This window comes from Oryza brachyantha, unplaced genomic scaffold (genome assembly GCF_000231095.2).
Source record: "Oryza brachyantha unplaced genomic scaffold, ObraRS2 ChrUN-Ctg77, whole genome shotgun sequence".
In the NCBI taxonomy this organism is placed as follows: domain Eukaryota; kingdom Viridiplantae; phylum Streptophyta; class Magnoliopsida; order Poales; family Poaceae; genus Oryza; species Oryza brachyantha.
This window is the reverse complement of record NW_024427277.1, coordinates 1,937-20,545: the sequence shown is the minus strand read 5'-3', so window position 1 is coordinate 20,545 and position 18,609 is coordinate 1,937. Positions and strand designations below refer to the sequence as shown.

Here is an 18,609-nt window from a genome sequence, read left to right as displayed (position 1 = left end):
GCCTTGTTCTGGCCCATGAACTCATCAAGTCTTCAACCAAAGGCTATATAAATACAAGGTCCCAAGGTACCCAAACACCTGTGAAAATCCACCTTTTTTTTTCCTCCCAAAATCAAAAACGACAAGGCACGGCAAGAAACCAAGAACTCCTCCGTCCGCACGCGTACGTACGGGCTCAGCTCGGAGGCCCCGACCATGGCAGACCGGCTTCGCCTCGACATGGAGATAAGGGAGAAGATCAAGGTCAGGCGTGAAGCGGGACGCTTCAGCGTGGGGAGCTCCAACTCCAACTCCTCCACCTGCTCCTCCAATCAAGCCGCCGCCGCCGACGTTGCAAGAAACCAAGAACCCCTCTGCCCGCCGGCTCTGCGAAGCGAGGAATTCTTCCACCACGGATGGGAGGGCACCGCCGTCGACGCCGCCATGGAGCCTGAAGAGCTAGCGGAGAGGATGGAGTCCAGGCGTCACTTGCAACGCGGCTACAGTGGCTTGTTGGGTTCGCCGTCCTCCTCACCGCTGCCATTGCCGCCAAGATTGTGGAGTTCCGCGCCCACCTCTCCCCGGACGACGCCATGGAGCTCGCTCCATGACCCGCCGGCCGCTCGTGCTGCCGGAACGTCGAGCTCGTCGCCCAGGGACAATGGCCCATCAAGAACTGCAGCCGCCGATGAAGCCAGGTCGAAGCAGCACCCTGCGAAGGGCCCTACGAGGTCTGACTACGTCGCGATGATGCGGACGGCATTGGCCAAGTTCCAAGACGATGCTTCCGCCGAAGATGGCGAGGCGACGGCGGCGGCGTCGGCGGTGATGGAGCAGGCCATGACCGGCCTCATGGACCTCACGTACCGTAAAGCGAAGCCCCCGGAGCTGCCTTACGAGTTCGCTACGAGATGGCCTATTCCTGTTGATGATGTAAGTCTCTGAATTGTTGGGATCTTTTTTGTTGAAAAAGAAAATCTTGATCGAGGCTTCCAACCCTGTTCATGTTCTTGTCTTATATGGGGTTTGGACCTGTTTCATTGTTCTGTTTCCTGTTTATTGTTCCTTCTATTAGTAGGATGAGAAATTTCCAAGGAAATCAATTGCATTTCTTTTTTGCATGCATTTTGTTTGTTTCTGTGCAAGTACTGCCTGCTGATTGATTCTTTCCCCGTGGTGTGTTGTGTAGCGTGGCTGCCTTCAACACAGTTCTGCATCGTGATCACCAGTGGAAAAGTTTCGTGCTATTTATGACTAATGAAAAATCCCCTTTACTTGAGTTGAGCATTGTTAGTATCTGAGTGAATTTCCTTGCATGTTCTTGAGTTCAGTTGTATGGTGCAAGTTCAATGGCAACTCGCGTGGCTGTTGCATTCAATCAAATCGATCGACCCATTTCTGCTTCTTCATCATGGACGATAGTCGCATGAAATTAAAATCTTTGATCCAACTCTTACCCACCTTACTAATCCTACAATTTTGTGTTCCTAGGATGAGGTGCTTCAAGCACGAATAATGAGTGATCCTGTTATCTTGGCTTCTGGATATGTAAGTGACAAGTTCACCCCCTTTTCCTGTTCTTACCCAAATGGTTTTCTGTATAATTATCTGCTAGGTGTTTTCAGTTTTGTTTTTTTTATAGCTAATGTTTTTTCTGAAAAGGTAAGTTTGTTAGAAACCAGCAAATGATGGATCATGAATTGACCAAACATTGATTGCTTGTACTAGTACAGTTGATGCACTGGATGCAGTAACTTGAGTCCTTGTTTAAATATTGTTATTAGTATACAAATCAGTGATGAGCCATAACACTTGCCAACACTAAAATGTAAAAGGCATCATCTTATAGATTTTTCTTGAGTTGCATCATCCGATATACTTTTCTGATCTTTCAAAGTATACAAAAATATTGACTGCTGCAAATAAATGCTAAAGTTAACCTTCTACTGGTTCTGTTAAAATTAGCATCCACTTCCTCTGCATAGTAGTTTGAATTTTCCTTGCAGCTTAGGTCTGTGGTGATGAGCCGTAAGTCCATCTTATGATATGACTAGAATGGATTGTGATCCTCAAGGGTAGAACACAGGACAAATCAAGAATTTTTCCCTTCTTTTATTTCATTTCAATTTATGCTGTGCCCTTTTCACCTTTTCCCTTTGTCTTAATGCCATATCTATATTCATCAAATAGCGTTCAAGTGTAGCTTACTATATTACTCTGTACAAAATTACGAGTATTTGTGTAATTTAGCCTTGTATATTTTATATGTTGATTGGTACAAACTATAAATCAAGCATGTGCTGTTTTTCTGAAGTTAACTATTGTGATTATGTATGGGAATCCACCATCATTTAGATTAACCAGTAAACCATATTTTGATCGTTTGGTTGCAGTCTGTTGATCAATCATACCACAAACTACCAAAAACAGGCACAGTCCACGGACAAACACAATTACTGATCACTCCTCGCCTCACACTCTCTCTATTCCAAACCATCTTCTCCACGACATGATTTCTGCATGGTGCCTTGACCACTGGGATCTTTCTCCACCTATCACCCCTGATGAAGGCTCGTTCAATGGACTCTACAGAGAAACACATTGAACGCATCCTGGAGAAGTTCCTCAGGAAATTATGCATCACAAATAGAGGCTCTGAACTAGATCCAGGAACTGTCCAAAACCACCAAGGAGTGGCAACCTTGCCTTGCCAATTTCCGGACCTGATCCAGTGCTGATAAATCTTAGGAAGAAATATAAATCGAGTTGGACACGAGATCTTGAGGAAGCGAGGCTCACAGTATCCTTAATCTGACATTGCACAGGCAAAACAGGGAGATCCTAGCTGACGGAGTGAATTACCAGGTGCTCTAAAGATAATCGCTCAGAAGGCATACAGTCTTGGTAGGCCAGCATCATCCCTGGCGAAGGTAGCTGCTTGTTGTTGCTATCCTGTCAGAATTTTGCGTGTTCAGGAAAAGAATGCTTGATACTGGTGGAATGAAAATGCTTCGAGATATGCTCAAGATTGAAGGATACTGTGTGATAACGGAGGCGCCACTGCGATCCTTGCACTCTGCACAGACTATGAAAGCAAGCTATCAGCCCAAGTTTATAATGTGCCTGAGATCTGCTGAAATGCCACTTGTTCACTGATGAGATCCTGCGTCTGCTTGATTGTGTCCCGAGATCCCCTTATGTCTTCAAGAAAATCTGTAATCAGGCTTGCAATTGGTGAATATCATCATGGCTGATCATGCATTTGGGCCGGTGACCTCTAAGGGCATCCACTCAGCAAATTTCCTTGGTCTACGACATTGTTGAGAGGGATGTGGGTAAGATGAAGGTGCTGAAGAACATGAGGATTTCAAGGAGCGGTTGCGTCAGCTGTCATCAGATAGATGCCGATGCAGACAATGTTCCAGGTGGAGAGCATAATCAGTACTCTGTCAGAGGTGTTCCCTGCTACTACGGTGTAAAGGCAAAGCCAAGAACCCAGTGGAAAGCTACCTTTATTCTCATGGATAGCTTGAATCTTATGCGCTTCTTCTGTAGATATGTCAGAAGGCCAAGATTTTTGTTCTGCTCGCTCAATTTTTCAGAGAAGTTTGAATTATTGATTGTGTAGTAATGTGATGAATCACACAAACAGTTCAAGGCACAGATAGATGACTTGGTTTCAGTGCCTGTTGGAGATTGTAAGAATTGATTGGTATTAGTAATTGACCGAATATTCTTGTGATTCTGTTGCAGTATCATATTAGTCCTGTATGAAGAGAAAAAATCTTTTATCTTTTCTCTAATGTTACAGTTGGTATATAATCTTTTTCTTGCGGGGACAATTGGTATATAATCAGTTGCTAATTACATTGTTTGGAACAAAGTTTCTTATGAAACATCTTCTATGTGTCATCAAACTTGGGAGTTCAATGCAACAGCAGAGGACCCGGAGAAGGTGGTAAATCATTTGTAGTACCTGTAAAAGATTTTGTACAAGACGCAGCGGAAAGTCCAAGAAGGCAGAGCATGATTGCAGGATGATAGGACTTTGAGCCCAGATGGAGCAGGATGAACCCTATCCAACTTCAATCCCATCCATCGCCCTACCTTGCCCGTCTCTCCCGTAGAGGATGATTGTGGCATAGCTATGGGGTACACATAACACATACAACAGTTTGATTCGTTTGTTTGTATCTGTTTAGCCAAGTGTTTGGTAGCTTGAACGAGAGATACAGTCGATGAGATATTTTTATTTTGGTTTGTTGCATATGCTATATGCATGGTACCTATATTTTTCGGGCAACGCTTCGGCGTATATTATACTTGTAGTATAATTACTACCAATAGAATTAATCTTGTCCCATTGATTTAAAAGAGTATTTTCGTACTTTGATTAATATTATATTTGTATTTATTATTTTTTATTACATTATGCACTGATAAAAAAGCCCAGCAAGACCCACTTACTATAAAAAAAAGACGATATTGTTCTCCTCAGAATTCTACTACACCTAGAATTATTGGTAGTATAATTTAATCACAACCGTTCAATAAAATTAGATCAGTGGTTTAGATTAAATTATATTACAAGTAATATGCACCGGGTCGGCTTCATATTTTTTTGGTGGTGATGAAGAATTTCACGAAGAAAAATTACTACAATACCGACGAGTTATATTTTTCCACTCCCTACATTCATAAAAACCAAATAGAAAAACTGTATCCTAAGTAAAACAAGTTTTTTTTTGTTCAGAAAATTAGTGGAACAGAAAAAGATGAAGGGGAAAAATTGAGAAGCCGACAACTGAGCGCGGGTCTAGCGCCGCCCATGCCGTCGACAAAGATAAAGATCAGGCTGAGTTGCTAGTAGGGAGGCCCTAACACTGTTGTGATCGATGCAGCTGGAAAAAATGAAAAAGAAAAAATCGCATGTCACCACCGCTCGTATTTCTGCATCGATATATCTCCCATTGCATCATCAAGCTCTGGCGCCGCCTCCCTCGATTTCACCACCGCTCGACTCGGTTCGTACCCAAGAGGACAAGACAAGAAAGGCCAATCCAGGAAATAGACAGGAGGAGGAAAGGGATAGGTAGACCTCTTGTACGTCAGATGCGGCTCCGCTAATCACACACTGCTGCTGCCGCTAATCACATACCCATCATTAATTAATTATTTACAACAATAATATAATTTTTTTCTAATCATAACATTCTACTACACACTACTACACGTTTTTAAACATGTACACTACTACACATTCTAACAATTTACAGTATTAACTTGTCTGAACTATTAGATCAGGGGCATGGACGCTACATACATGTTTAAGGTACCTAATAGCTAGACTACGTGTGTGTCTATTATAAGCCAGTGCAATCGCTCCTAAGGACATACACAACAGTGAGACAAATTGACTGTCTATATATATTCACGTCAGATAATCATCATGTAGGCATCAATAACTCAAGAAAAACTTGGACGCTGTCTCTTCGTTCGTCCATTGCTCGGGCACGTGCTCCCAATCTGCATGCAATCATTGTTAGAGAAAAAAATTCATACACTCGTTGCATGCAACAAATACAAAACAAAAAAATATGATGTAGTAATATGGTTGAGACAGCTAATGGATATGACAACCCATTATATAACTTATCTATTTAGCTGTCTATATATATATGGGCTATTGCATAACTGATCCTATTTTGAAAGCCAACTACGTATTTGACCTTATTTTTTTCACTTTATAAATTTAACCCCTTTTTCAAAAATGAAGACGCCGACTGACCCTAGTCCGTTAAACTCACTTAACGGTGTTAAATGAGACATGAATAGATATTTTATCCTTGCATATTTTGACCCTACTTGTAAATGGTTTATTTCACATATGGCCCAATTTTGTACATATATACTTGTAACAATTAATGTATTTGTAATATTTGATTTATTTATGTTTACTGTTGAGACAAATTTATTTGATATTTAGTGAAGTTTGATTAAATTGAGAAATGTACTAAAATTTGAACTAAATTCACTTCAAATCTAAATTAATTTAAATAAAATTTTGATATGGTTTTTGACTACTTTTTAACAAAATTTTGATGGCACATTGCCCAAAATTACCAAACTGCATACAGTGATATAAATATATAAAAATGTTTACGTAAAAATAGCACATAATCATCTACAAAATACACAAGGCCACAGTGCGCCGGCGGGCGTGTGCGTATCAGTGGAAGCGCCCAGTGCGCCAGACCGCCGACGTCCCATTGCTGGCCGGTCAGGAGCTGGGCAGCACCGCGCCGAACATGTAGACGTCGTTCTCCGTGCGGGGCGTCGAGGCGGTCGTCGTCGTCGCCATCGTGGAGGAAGGTCGACGAGCACGTTGCGTGGGACGCACGCGGCCGTGCGCGTGCAGGTGCGCCAGCTCGCGAGCCGCGCCGGCGGCGACCGCGGCGCGCTCTGGCCACGATGGCAGCGGCTTGTGCGGTGGCCCAGCGCCGTACATTGGTGCATCGATTTTTATTTTATATATATATATATATATAATAATAAAATAACAGTTGTCTACACGGCTGGACATGTCCTGATAAATCGACACTTGGTTTTTCCGTCGTTGATCAGGATTTAACGATGCCTTATTGAAGTTTGCTACATAGATAGTGCCGCTGGTTAGGATTAGCTGGGTATTACCTCTATTTCCACATCGTAAGGTATAGTAGTATTTCTTACATTCGTATTAATGCTAATATATATATATATATATATATAAATATTTATTATCTATAAATAAATATATGTATGGCTTACTGGAGTATAATATAGAACAAAAAAATATTTAATAGAGTAATGTAGAGATAGGATGAAATACTACGTAATCTATAGTATATTGGTGTATCGACCCACGTGCTAGAGGAGGCCCTTATTGTCTTTTTCGGGCCCGTTTGACACAGCTCTAGCTCCCAACTCTTACTTAACTGGAGCCGGAGTTGTGTCAAACGGTATAGATTCTAATTTTTTGGAACGGAGTTGACGGAGCTTGCTCCTGAAAAATGAACTACAGGGGTAGAGCTGAGTTTTGCTGCTCCACAGCTCCCACTCCATGCCAAAAGACCCACTACCCTTTATTATTTTATTGTAATTACTTGAATCTGCCTCTCATGCTACTATATATTATTAGTAAATATTTTATATTGTGTGTTAACTATCATATAGTATTTTATAACCATATAGTTATGTTGTTGAAGTTCAAAAGAAAAATAATCAGTATTTATTACATTAAAGAAACATAATTCAATCATGGTTTAATCATGACTACACATAACCCGTAAAGTTATTATTGTCAATTTACTTCGTATTCTCTTTTAGAAGTCTGGAGCAGACCAAGCTAACCAAACAGTTTTGAACTGTTCTCCGGCTCCCACAAGAACAGCTCTCACTGGAGTTAGAGTTTAGAGCTACGATCTGGAGTTAGAGCTCTACCCAACGGGCCCTTCCTCCGTCGAAAAATTTGTAACCGTGCCATTATAATTTTACAAAGTTAGAAATATACCACTGGTATCTCAGTGACACGTAGAGCCTACATAAGTCAATGCCACGTGGGCCAGGATGACATATCTACCGATTTCGCAAAATTATAATGGCATCTTTGCAATTTCCCTTTTATTTATTTTCATTGTTCTCTTTAGAACTCCACCATGGCAGGGGGCTAAAAAATAGCGCCACGGCGGAATCCACCCTTAAGTATAACGTTATTTAGATTGGATTGATGAAAGAATTAATGCAAGAGCCAAGAGGTCTGATTCTAATTAGCATGGAGTCTTAGCTAGAATTTTAGTTTGGCCCACAATGCTAAATACACATCTAAGGTCATGATAATATACTGATAAATCAACAGTAAAGATACTTCTTGTTAACGTGTAAGTTCCGGTAATTGTCCCAATTAATATAGGTTAGATAGATTGATCGAACGAACGTGTGCGAAAGAGTATTTTCGTTTTGCTACTAAATTCCTTGTTTCTCAACTTAGGTACGTCACTGTGATTTGTTTCTATTTTTGAATTTAAAACTAAACTTCAACTGACTTTATTTATATATCTAAACCTTTTAGCCACGCCATACTAAGCATTATGGAAAAATAGTGCTACCATGCTAAGTTCTCTTGGCATGTTAGTGTTTACCTTTTAGCCACGCCATACTAAGCATTATGAAAAATAATGCTACCATGATAAGTCCTCTTGGCATGTTAGTGTTTGTGACCATGTCAATTAAACTGGTGTGGCAAGGATGGTACTAGTTTGGCTCATTATTACCGTGACAACCGTCTACTTCTTCACATTCACCAAGCAACATATGCAGTTATTTATAGATAGAAAAATCATGGTATGCATTTTCATGTATTAAGCTAAGGCATTGCACATGGCTAAATAATGTTGTCACGCCAATTTCTCATGGCTTGGGAGTATTATCCAGTTATACCAAACATGGTAATTTGACTAAATGGTTCATATATAAAAATAAAATTTAATGTAATTTAGTTTTAAAATTAAAAATAAAAAAATAAAAATCGGTTACTATATAGGTCGATTACTCAGGGGTGATTGTTTGGCTTATTAGAGAAAAACCAAACGACATATTGCAAATAAAAAATAAGTTATGAGTAAAACTTTTATAAATATGTTCTTAACGATTTAAAAATAAGACAAAAAAAAAACTACAATAAAAAAGCCTAAAATCTACTGCAATCTAAAGTATGAAATTCAGCCATTTGCTTATAAGTATAAAAGCGAAAGACATGGCGGGGATTTGATTGGGACCAATGGCCTGTACTAGACATCCATGACCTGTTCAATGTACTGAAAATAGCGTATTACCTCACTGTGGTGTGCCTAATTTAGGAAGTGTGGCCAGATTACCATATATGAACCTGCATCAATGTTTGTGGTTAGGTGGGCTATCAGTCAAGTCAAGCCTAACACGGTGGTCACTTATTTGGTTGGGTGCATGCGGGCAACACTGCACAGGTGGTTGTACAGTAACATCGATATGATCCCACACGACTAAATTTGTGGACACCGGTGTGTGGGCTACAAATTATGATGATTATTTGCCATCCTAAATGTGGAGTAAGAAAGATAATTTAATTAGCGCGTACCTCTCCTCCTATCATTGTTGAGGTGACAATTACTTACTCTATTAGGGGTTGCGGCATAATTTCTTTTCTTAAAATGATTGAAACTGATCAAGCCAACAGTACGTCTGTACCGACCGATGTGATACTCGTACATAAGTGTAGCTAACTTTCTTTTTCTATTTCATAAGATAAAACATGCATGCAAGTATATACTAAGTACTCCTTCCGTTTCAGAATATAAGACTTTCTAGCCTTATCTAGATTTATATATGTTAATTAATCTAAACACACACAAGTCTCTATCCTACTACCAAGTGTAGCTACTTCCTTTACGTCTAAGGTGCAGAAACACCTTTATACATATTTCTTTCTCTTCTAACAGAAAGTACAAACTCTATACATGTAGTTGTATCATTCACATAAGATTTAATAATATCTATACTTTCTGTTGGGTGAGAGCAGAAACAGTTATGAAAATGTTTTTTATCATACACGTGCAGGGAGTAGCTACACCTAGTAGTAGAATCTAAATTTTCTTTTAATAGTGTCTATACTTTCTGTTGGGTGGGAGCAAATGTTTTTTACCTTAGACGTGAAGGGAGTAGCTACACCTGGTGATAGGATAGAGGCTTCATATATATATATATATATATATATATGTAATCATCAATTGATAAATTTAGGCAAGACTAGAAAGTCTCACAATATGAAACGGAGGTAGTAGCATATTTTTTTATAAATTTATTTTATTTAAATTCTTTATCAAAATGTTATACATAGTATGTACTAAGATAATTTAAATGAAAAAGTGGTTATAATTCTTTATGTGTCCGTGGTAATTTTGAAAGGAGGAAGTAGTATTGTATATCTCACATTCAGTGCCTCGCATGTCAATCGTGAGCAGCATAAAATGGCATGACAGCGTGCAGTCGATCATAGAGGTGAGTTGTCACCTCGCCTGCTTCTTGTGGCCGTGCTGCCTCCGTCGATCAGCTTCTATATAACGAGACGCGATGCCACGCGACGTGCCGCGTGGATTAGCGGAATAGATAAAATGAAAGCTCAGCCAACCCTCCTATAGCACCTCCATCGCAGGGTGCTTAGTGAGATTACCCGTGTTTACTCTAGCTTGGTTCGTATCAAGCAGCCAGGCCTAGCTAGTCCTGACTGGCACATGCAAGATGTTGTTTGGTTTAGGTATGTGTGAAGACAGGCTCGTTGAAGCAGGTGTTTGGTTAACTGCACACGTACATGACTTGTTCTAGCTGCCATCAACTAACTCAAAGAGAAGGTGTTCCATTTCATGGATACAATAATAGTCAGATCCTGCAATGCTTGGATGAGGTTACCACAAATCTGCATAAAAACATTTTTATGCCATTGTCAAACCAACAATATTTGCATCCGAGTAAGAAACCAAACCAAAAAATTGATCAGATAACTTGAGATTAACTTTAAGACGTGAACACCATAATACACAATGCGCATTCTTTTATTTTCACAAGATCCAACCCTCAAACCATCCAAACTTTTTACTAGATTAAGATCCGAACCAATAATAACTGAATCACAAACAAGACAAAAGAGATAACCACATAGAGAGGGAGCGAAGAGGAATAAATCCATGAATACCACTTGACGAGGGGAAATCACCAAGTCAAAGAGAAGAGAGGGAGATGAGCGCAGGAGCCAGGTGAGAGAAAATGGAGGGAAAGCTGCTTTCTCCTCAGCCAGGCGCGACGTCTTTTTTATATACTTTTTTGCACACGTCTAGCTATACCCGTTGGACTAGACAGACAACCAAATACTGGTGAGCTGTATTTGATAAGCCTGGCTAAGGCTATAGCACCCTACCAAATACGCCCTTAGTTTCTAGGATTACAACACACAGCACATGGCAGCTAACTGCAACCACGTGCTGTCTGGCCAGCTTGTGTTGGGTCATGTGCCGTGTGCTCCATAATTTAAAACCAAAACTGAAACGGGTCCTGCGAATTAATTTAATATGTAATGATCGATGATGATGTCTCACTTTGAGCTGCCATCGGCCCCGTTTACTCCGAAATTCTTTCCAAATATATTAGGTCGAATTTTTAGAACATAGATGATACATTAAATATAGATAAAATAAAAAAATTAATTATACAGTTATGAGAGAAATTGTGAGACAAATCTTTAAGCCTAATTAGTCCATAATTAACTATATTACGGTAACCCATATATGCTAATGACGAATTAATTAGACTTAAAAGATTTATCTCGCGGTTTTTAGGTGAGCCATAAAACTTTTTTCTTTCATGTGTTTAAACATCTTCCAACATAATTTTTTTTTTATTTTTCGGACTAAACACCTCCTAAAATGATGCTTCACAAATGGTGTCAGAATTGCATGGATAAGTACAAGATAGCTCCATAGCGCTCTACGACGGCGTCGCTTCTTCCTTCCGGCCGGCCGGCCACCATGTCGTCGTCGTCGGCGGCGGCGCCAGCGCCAGCCCACGCCGTGTTCTTCCCGTTCCCGGTGCAGGGCCACGTCGCTCTGGCGCTGCACCTGGCTAAGCTCCTCCACGCCAGGGACGGCGTCCGCGTCACCTTCGTCCACTCCGAGCGCAACCGCCGCCGCGTGCTCCGCTCGCGCGGCGCCACGCGCTCGACGGCGCCCCGGGGTTCCGCTTCGCCGCCGTTCCCGACGGCCTGCCGTTAGACGGGGACGCCGACGCTCCCCCCGGCATGCTCCCCCTGCTCGTCGCCATAAGGTCAACCGTGCCGCACTTCAAGAACGTGCTCGACGACGCCGCCGCCTCCGGTGACCCGGCCACCTGCGTCGTCTCCGACATGGACCACATCTTGCTCGCCGCCAGGGACATGGGCCTTCCGACGGTGGTGCCCTGGGTGCCCAGCGCCTGCGGCCTCCTGTCGTCCCTGCACTACCAGCAGCTCATCGACCGAGGCCTTGTTCCTCTCAAAGGTGTGGCAAGAAAGTAGAAACACGATTTTTCTCTGTCCATTGATGCATCTTGCTAAGTGTTCGTCCGTTGTCCATGACCATGAGCAGATGCTGAGCAGCTGAGCAATGGCCACCTCGACAGCACGGTGGTTGTTTGAATAAGTCCTGAGCAGTTAAATGTAGGAGGTAGCAGGCGATTAGCGCCATTAGAGGCAGGCCACGGATTGCGGCATGGCCCAGGTGGTTGGGATGGCAACCATTGATCACGAGTATGCCGGGATTAGCTTGTCCATTTGTTTCCTTGTAACCATACATGTAATCCATATAGTGAATACAATCAAAAGGAAAAGCTGTCGCTTACAGCACCAAACTCATCGTGTCCTCTGTGTTCTTCGTGTGTGTCGTCCTCCTCGCCGGAGTTCTAACAATTGGTATCAGAGCCGAGTCTCTCGCCGGAGCCATGGCATCGCAGTCGCCTTCCAAGAAGCCGCAGACTGCTGATGGTTCCAGCGAGAAGGAGGTCAAGCCCTCACGATCGCCGCCGCGACGCCGTGGCCGCTCTCATGGCCGCCACCGCTCCGGCTCGCGCGTCGTCGAGCGCGTCATCGAGCGCCCGTCCGCGAACGTCGCATGGCCGATGCTCACGCGGACGAACTACCCGGAGTGGGCGCTTGTGATGCAGGTTAACTTCCAGACACTTCGGGTCTGGGATGTCGTCGAGGACGGGATCGACGAAGACGCCGACGAAGATGAGTACCAGCAAGACCGCCAGGCCATGGCGGGTCTCCTACGCTCGGTCCCATCCGAGATGTGGGCGACGCTCGGCCGTAAGCAGACCGTCAGGGAGGCGTGGGACGCCGTCAAGGTGCTCCGGATCGGCGACGAACGCGCGCGCGACGCGACCGCGCAGCAGCTCTCCGCCGCGAGTTCGGCGCGCTCGTCTTCAAGGAGGGCGAGACCGTCTCCGAGTTCGGCATCCACATTTCGACGCTCGCCACCAACCTCCGCGTCCTCGGTGACAACATCACCGACGCCGAAGTGGTAAAGAAGCTGCTGCAGGTTGTCCCCGAACGCCTGTCGCAAGCAGCCGTCTCCCTCGAGATGTTCCTCGATCTGAACAAAGTATCAATCGAGGAAGTCATCGGGCGGCTGCGCGTCTTCGAGGAACGCGGCAAGCCCAAGGAGATCACCGACTCCATGGGGCGCCTCATGCTCTGTGAAGAGGATTGGGAGGCGCGCCGCAAAGCCCGCGGGAGCAGGAGAGCTCTGGCGGCGGATCGTCTTCAGGCAACCGCGGCAAGGGCCGTGGACGCGGCCGCGGTCGCAATGGTGATGGATCCACGCCGCGGGATGGCCACAATGGCCAGACCGCGGGCGCTGGTGGCGGGAGGCCACCGCGAGGCACCGCTGCGACAACTGTGGCAAGAGAGGCCATTGGGCCAAGGACTGCCGCGGCAAGAAGAAGGCAGCGGCCCACGTCGCTCAAGCCGAGGAGGATGATCGTGATCACGCGCTGATGTACATCACCGCGGATCAGGAGGTGATCGCACTGCCCGCTGAGGAGACGCAGCGGCATGTGCACATCTCCGAGCCCAAGGTTCTCCTCCACCTGAGCCGGGAACAGGAGGAAGATGCCGTGGTACCTCGCCGCTGGGTACTTTGACACCGGGGCGACGAATCACATGACGGGAACACGCAACATCTTCGCCGAGCTCGACACCGCCGTCACTGGATCCGTCCGGTTCGGCGACGGGTCCGTGGTCGCCATTGAGGGAAAGGGGACAGTCCTCTTTACCTGCAAATCCGGGGAACATCGCCGGCTGGAGGGTGTGTACTACATCCCGCGCCTCACCACCAACATCGTGAGTCTCGGCCAGATGGACGAGGATGGCTACAAGATCAACATCGAAGAAGGAGTGCTGCGCCTCTATGATCTACAGCGGCAGCTGTTGGCGAAGGTGCAACGCACGCCCAGTCGTCTGTACCTCCTCGACATGACCATCGCCGCCCCGGTGTGTCTCACGGCGCGGGTAGGCGACGTGGCGTGGCGCTGGCATGAGCGCTATGGCCACCTCAACTTCCAGGCGTTGCGCAAGCTGGGACGCGAGGAGATGGTGAGAGGACTGCCGACCATCGATCACGTCGAGCAGGTATGCGAAGATTGTGTCCTCGCCAAACAGAAGCGCGCGTCGTTCCCAAAGGCGGCCAAGTACCGGGCGCAAGAGCAGCTGGAGCTGGTGCACGGTGACCTCTGCGGCCCCGTCTCGCCACCGACGCCTGGCGGGAACGCCTACTTCTTGCTGCTCGTCGACGACATGAGCCGCTATATGTGGCTCACCCTCCTGCGTTCCAAGGCGGATGCACCGGCAGCGATCATGGCGTTCCAAGCCAAGGTCGAACGCGAAACTGGGAAGAAGCTGAAGGTGCTCCGAACTGATAACGGAGGTGAATTCACTTCCGTGCAATTTGGCGAGTATTGTGCAGGAGAGGGCGTGCAGCGACACTTCTCGGCGCCTGGCACGCCACACAGCAAAACGGCGTCGTCGAACGGCGGAACCAGATGGTCGTGGGGACAGCGCGGAGCATCCTGCGTGCCCGCGGCATGCCGGGACGCTTCTGGGGAGAGGCGGTGCACACCGCTGTCTTCCTGCTGAACAGGGCGCCCACCAGTGCACTCAACGGCATGACGCCGTTTGAAGCTTGGCACGCAAAGAAGCCGCCCGTGCACTTCCTGAAGGTGTTCGGGGTGTGGCCTACGTCAAGAAAGTGCGCCCGCACCTGAGCAAACTCGATGATCGCGGCGTCAAGGTCGTCTTCATCGGCTACCAGGACGGCTCCAAAGCGTACCGCTTCTACGACCCCGTCGCCGAGCGAGTACACGTCTCCCGCGACGCCATCTTCGCCGAGGACGAGCGCTGGGACTGGGGGGCCTCCTCGGACATGGGCTCCGAGCACCCCTTCACCATCTCGGACCACTACATGCCGGAGCGCCAGCACCAGGCAGATCGGGAGCTGCCGATGCCTGATCCCCAGGGCTCGCCGGCGCGCTCCCCGTCCCCAGACGGTGGGAGCCCCCAGGACGCGCCACCGCGCCATGCGTCACGGGCAACACCTCCAGCAGCATCAAGCCCGCAGCAAGCCGAGCAGCTGCCTTCGACACCACCTCACGCTGGAACGGGCATCGAGTTCGCGACGCCACTTACCACCGACCTGAGCTTCGACGCCGGTGATGTGGGGGAGCTCCGGTACCGGACACTGGACAACATCCTCGGATCGGATGCGGTGCCCGGGCTGGAGCACCGCGACGACGTGGAGGCTGAGATCCACAACGTCAACCACGCAGTGACCGTGGAGGAGCCCAGATCGGTGAAAGAGGCGGAGGGCGATCCAAGCTGGGTCGCAGCGATGGAGGAGGAGATGCAATCGATCCGCGACAACAAGACTTGGTCACTTGTCGAGCTCCCACGCGGACACCGCGCCATCGGCTTGAAGTGGGTGTACAAAGTCAAGCGCGACGAGAATGGCGGCATCGTCAAGTACAAAGCGCGCCTCGTCGCCAAAGGGTACGTGCAGCGCCCCGGCGTCGACTTCGAAGAGGTGTATGCTCCAGTTGCACGACTGGAGTCTGTGCGGCTGGTGCTCGCCATTGCAGCTCACTACGGCTGGGGCGTCCACCACATGGACGTCAAGTCGGCGTTCTTGAATGGCGAGCTACAAGAGGAGGTATACGTCCAGCAGCCTCCCGGCTTCGTCGACGGCAAGCACAAGCACAAGGTGCTGCGCCTCCACAAGGCGCTCTATGGACTCCGCCAAGCACCACGAGCATGGAACCACAAGCTGGACGCCGAGCTGCTGGCTCTCGGGTTCAAGCGCTGCGTCGACGAACACGGCATGTACACGCGCGGGAGCGGAGCACAGCGCCTGATCGTGGGCGTCTACGTGGACGACCTCATCATCACTGGTGGAGATGACGACGCCGTGGCGAGGTTCAAAGGGCAGATGCTGCGCACATTCCGCATGAGCGACCTCGGACTCCTCTCGTACTACTTGGGGCTCGAGGTCACTCAAGGCGCACACGGCATCACGCTGCGTCAGAGCGCCTATGCCATCAAGATACTTGAGAAGGCCGGGCTGGCTGGTTGCAATGCTAGCACCACGCCCATGGAGATGAAGCTGAAGCTCCAGAAGGAGGGAACGACGCCGAGCGTCAATGCCACGGAGTACCGCAGCCTCATCGGGAGCCTGAGGTACCTGTGCAACTCTAGGCCCGATTTGGCCTACTCCGTGGGATACCTCAGCAGGTTCATGGAGGCGCCTCGGCAAGAACACCTTGCTGCCGTGAAGCGTGTGCTTCGCTACGTGGCTGGCACGGTGCATTGGGGCGTGCACTACCACCCGGCTGAGAGGAAGGGAGCGCCGCCCGTCTTGGTGGGGTACTCCGACAGTGATCGCAGGCGACATCAACGACCGCAAGAGCACAAGTGGGCTCATCTTCTTCCTCGCCGGTGGACCGGTTGCCTGGCAATCGGCAAAGCAGAAAGTGGTCGCCCTGTCGTCCTGCGAGGCCGAGTACATCGCGGCCGCGGCAGCCGCGTGTGAAGCAGTCTGGTTGGCACGCTTGCTAGCTGAGCTCATTGGAGGAACAGCACAAGCGCCTAGGTTGAAGGTGGACAACAAGTCCGCCATTGCTTTGATGAAGAACCCTGTGCATCACGACCGGAGTAAACACATCGACGTGAAGTTTCACTTCATCCGGGAGTGCTGTGACAGGAAGCTGATCAACGTCGAGTTCGTGGGCACCGAGCTGCAACTAGGTGATCTACTCACAAAGGCACTTGGGCGCACCCGGTTTCAGGAGCTTCGCGGCTTGATTGGTATGAAAAAGCTACTCTAATCGCTCGGACTTAGGAGGAGAATGTTTGAATAAGTCCTGAGCAGTTAAATGTAGGAGGTAGCAGGCGATTAGCGCCATTAGAGGCAGGCCACGGATTGCGGCATGGCCCAGGTGGTTGGGATGGCAACCATTGATCACGAGTATGCCGGGATTAGCTTGTCCATTTGTTTCCTTGTAACCATACATGTAATCCATATATAGTGAATACAATCAAAAGGAAAAGCTGTCGCTTACAGCACCAAACTCATCGTGTCCTCTGTGTTCTTCGTGTGTGTCGTCCTCCTCGCCGGAGTTCTAACAGTGGTCGACTGGGTGCCGGGGTTGCCGGCGGACATGCGCCTGCGCACTTCGGCAGCTTCATCCGCACGACGGACCCCGACGACGCCGTGCTTGCCATGTACGTGTCCTACATGGAGTGCCTCCGGACCACGCCGTCCGCCGTCGTCCTCAACACGTTCGACGAGCTGGAAGGCGAGGTCGTCGCCGCCCTGTCGCGCCTCCTGCCGCCGGTCTACACGGTCGGGCCGATCCCGCGGCTCGCCGCCGCGCACGTCGCCGGACGCGGCCCGGTCGACGCGCTGGGGGCGAGCCTCTGGCCGGAGGACAGCCGCTGCCTCGAGTGGCTCCGGGGCAAGCCGCCTCGCTCCGTCCTGTACGTCAACTTCGGCAGCATCGTCGTCGTGACGAGGGAGCAGCTAGTGGAGCTCGCGTGGGGCCTCGCCGCAAGCGGCCACCAGTTTTCTCTGGGTGATTCGAGACGACCAAGCCAAACGGCGGCGGCGGCGACCCAGCCGACATGTTCCCGCCGGAGTTCGCGGAGGCGGCCGCCAAGGGCCGGTGCTACCTGACGAGGTGGTGCCCCCAGGAGGCGGTGCTCCAGACGCCATCGGGGCGTTCCTGACGCACTGCGGGTGGAACTCCATGCTCGACGGCATCTGCAACGGCGTGCCGATGCTGTGCTACCCGCTCGGCGCGGACCAGGAGACGAACTGCCGGTACGCTCGCACGGAGTGGCGCATCGGCGCGGAGGTCGGCGAGAGCATAGAGCGGGAAGCGGTGGCGAGGATGGTGAGGGAGGTGATGGGAGAAGATCGTGGGAAGGAGATGAGGCGGCGCGCCATGGAGTGGAAGGAGAAGGCGGCCATGGCGGTAGCACCTGGTGGTAGTTCATGGGTCAACTTGGAAAAGTTGGTCAAGGAGATGTTTCTCTCCACAGATTAATATTAATATATGCATCATATGTGTTTAGTACTACATTGTTGCGAGATTTATAAGCCTTCACCACTTCTGTGTCATTGGATTGATCGGGGCGAGTGTTTTACGAGAAAAGACGAATGCTATATTTATAACAAAAAATAATTTATGAATAAAAATTTTAGATCCATCAATCGAGCAGGTTACTGGTTTTTTAGAATTCGTCGCTTCGTTCATCCCGTGCCGTGAGATATACATGTGATGCCATTCACCCCATGGCGTTTGAACTGCACCTAGCCACCTACTCTACTTGGGCTTTCCAATCTAGGCGGTGGACCAATAATTATGTTTACATATTTAGAATTATTACTGGGTTGGCTTCTTGTTGGACTTGGTACTGCATCTTTGTACATAAAACTTTTGAGCTCAAAATTTCGATATATTAAACTGCTTCAATTATTC

The 18,609-nt window shown here is 48.0% G+C and overlaps 2 pseudogenes; both read left to right on the top strand.

The window, feature by feature from the left end:
- The first annotated feature begins 122 nt into the window (after nt 1–122).
- LOC121056703 lies at nt 123–3,512 on the top strand (annotated as a pseudogene).
- A 7,942-nt stretch (nt 3,513–11,454) lies between these two features.
- Nucleotides 11,455–18,279, top strand: LOC121056706 (annotated as a pseudogene).
- The last annotated feature ends 330 nt before the right edge of the window (nt 18,280–18,609 follow it).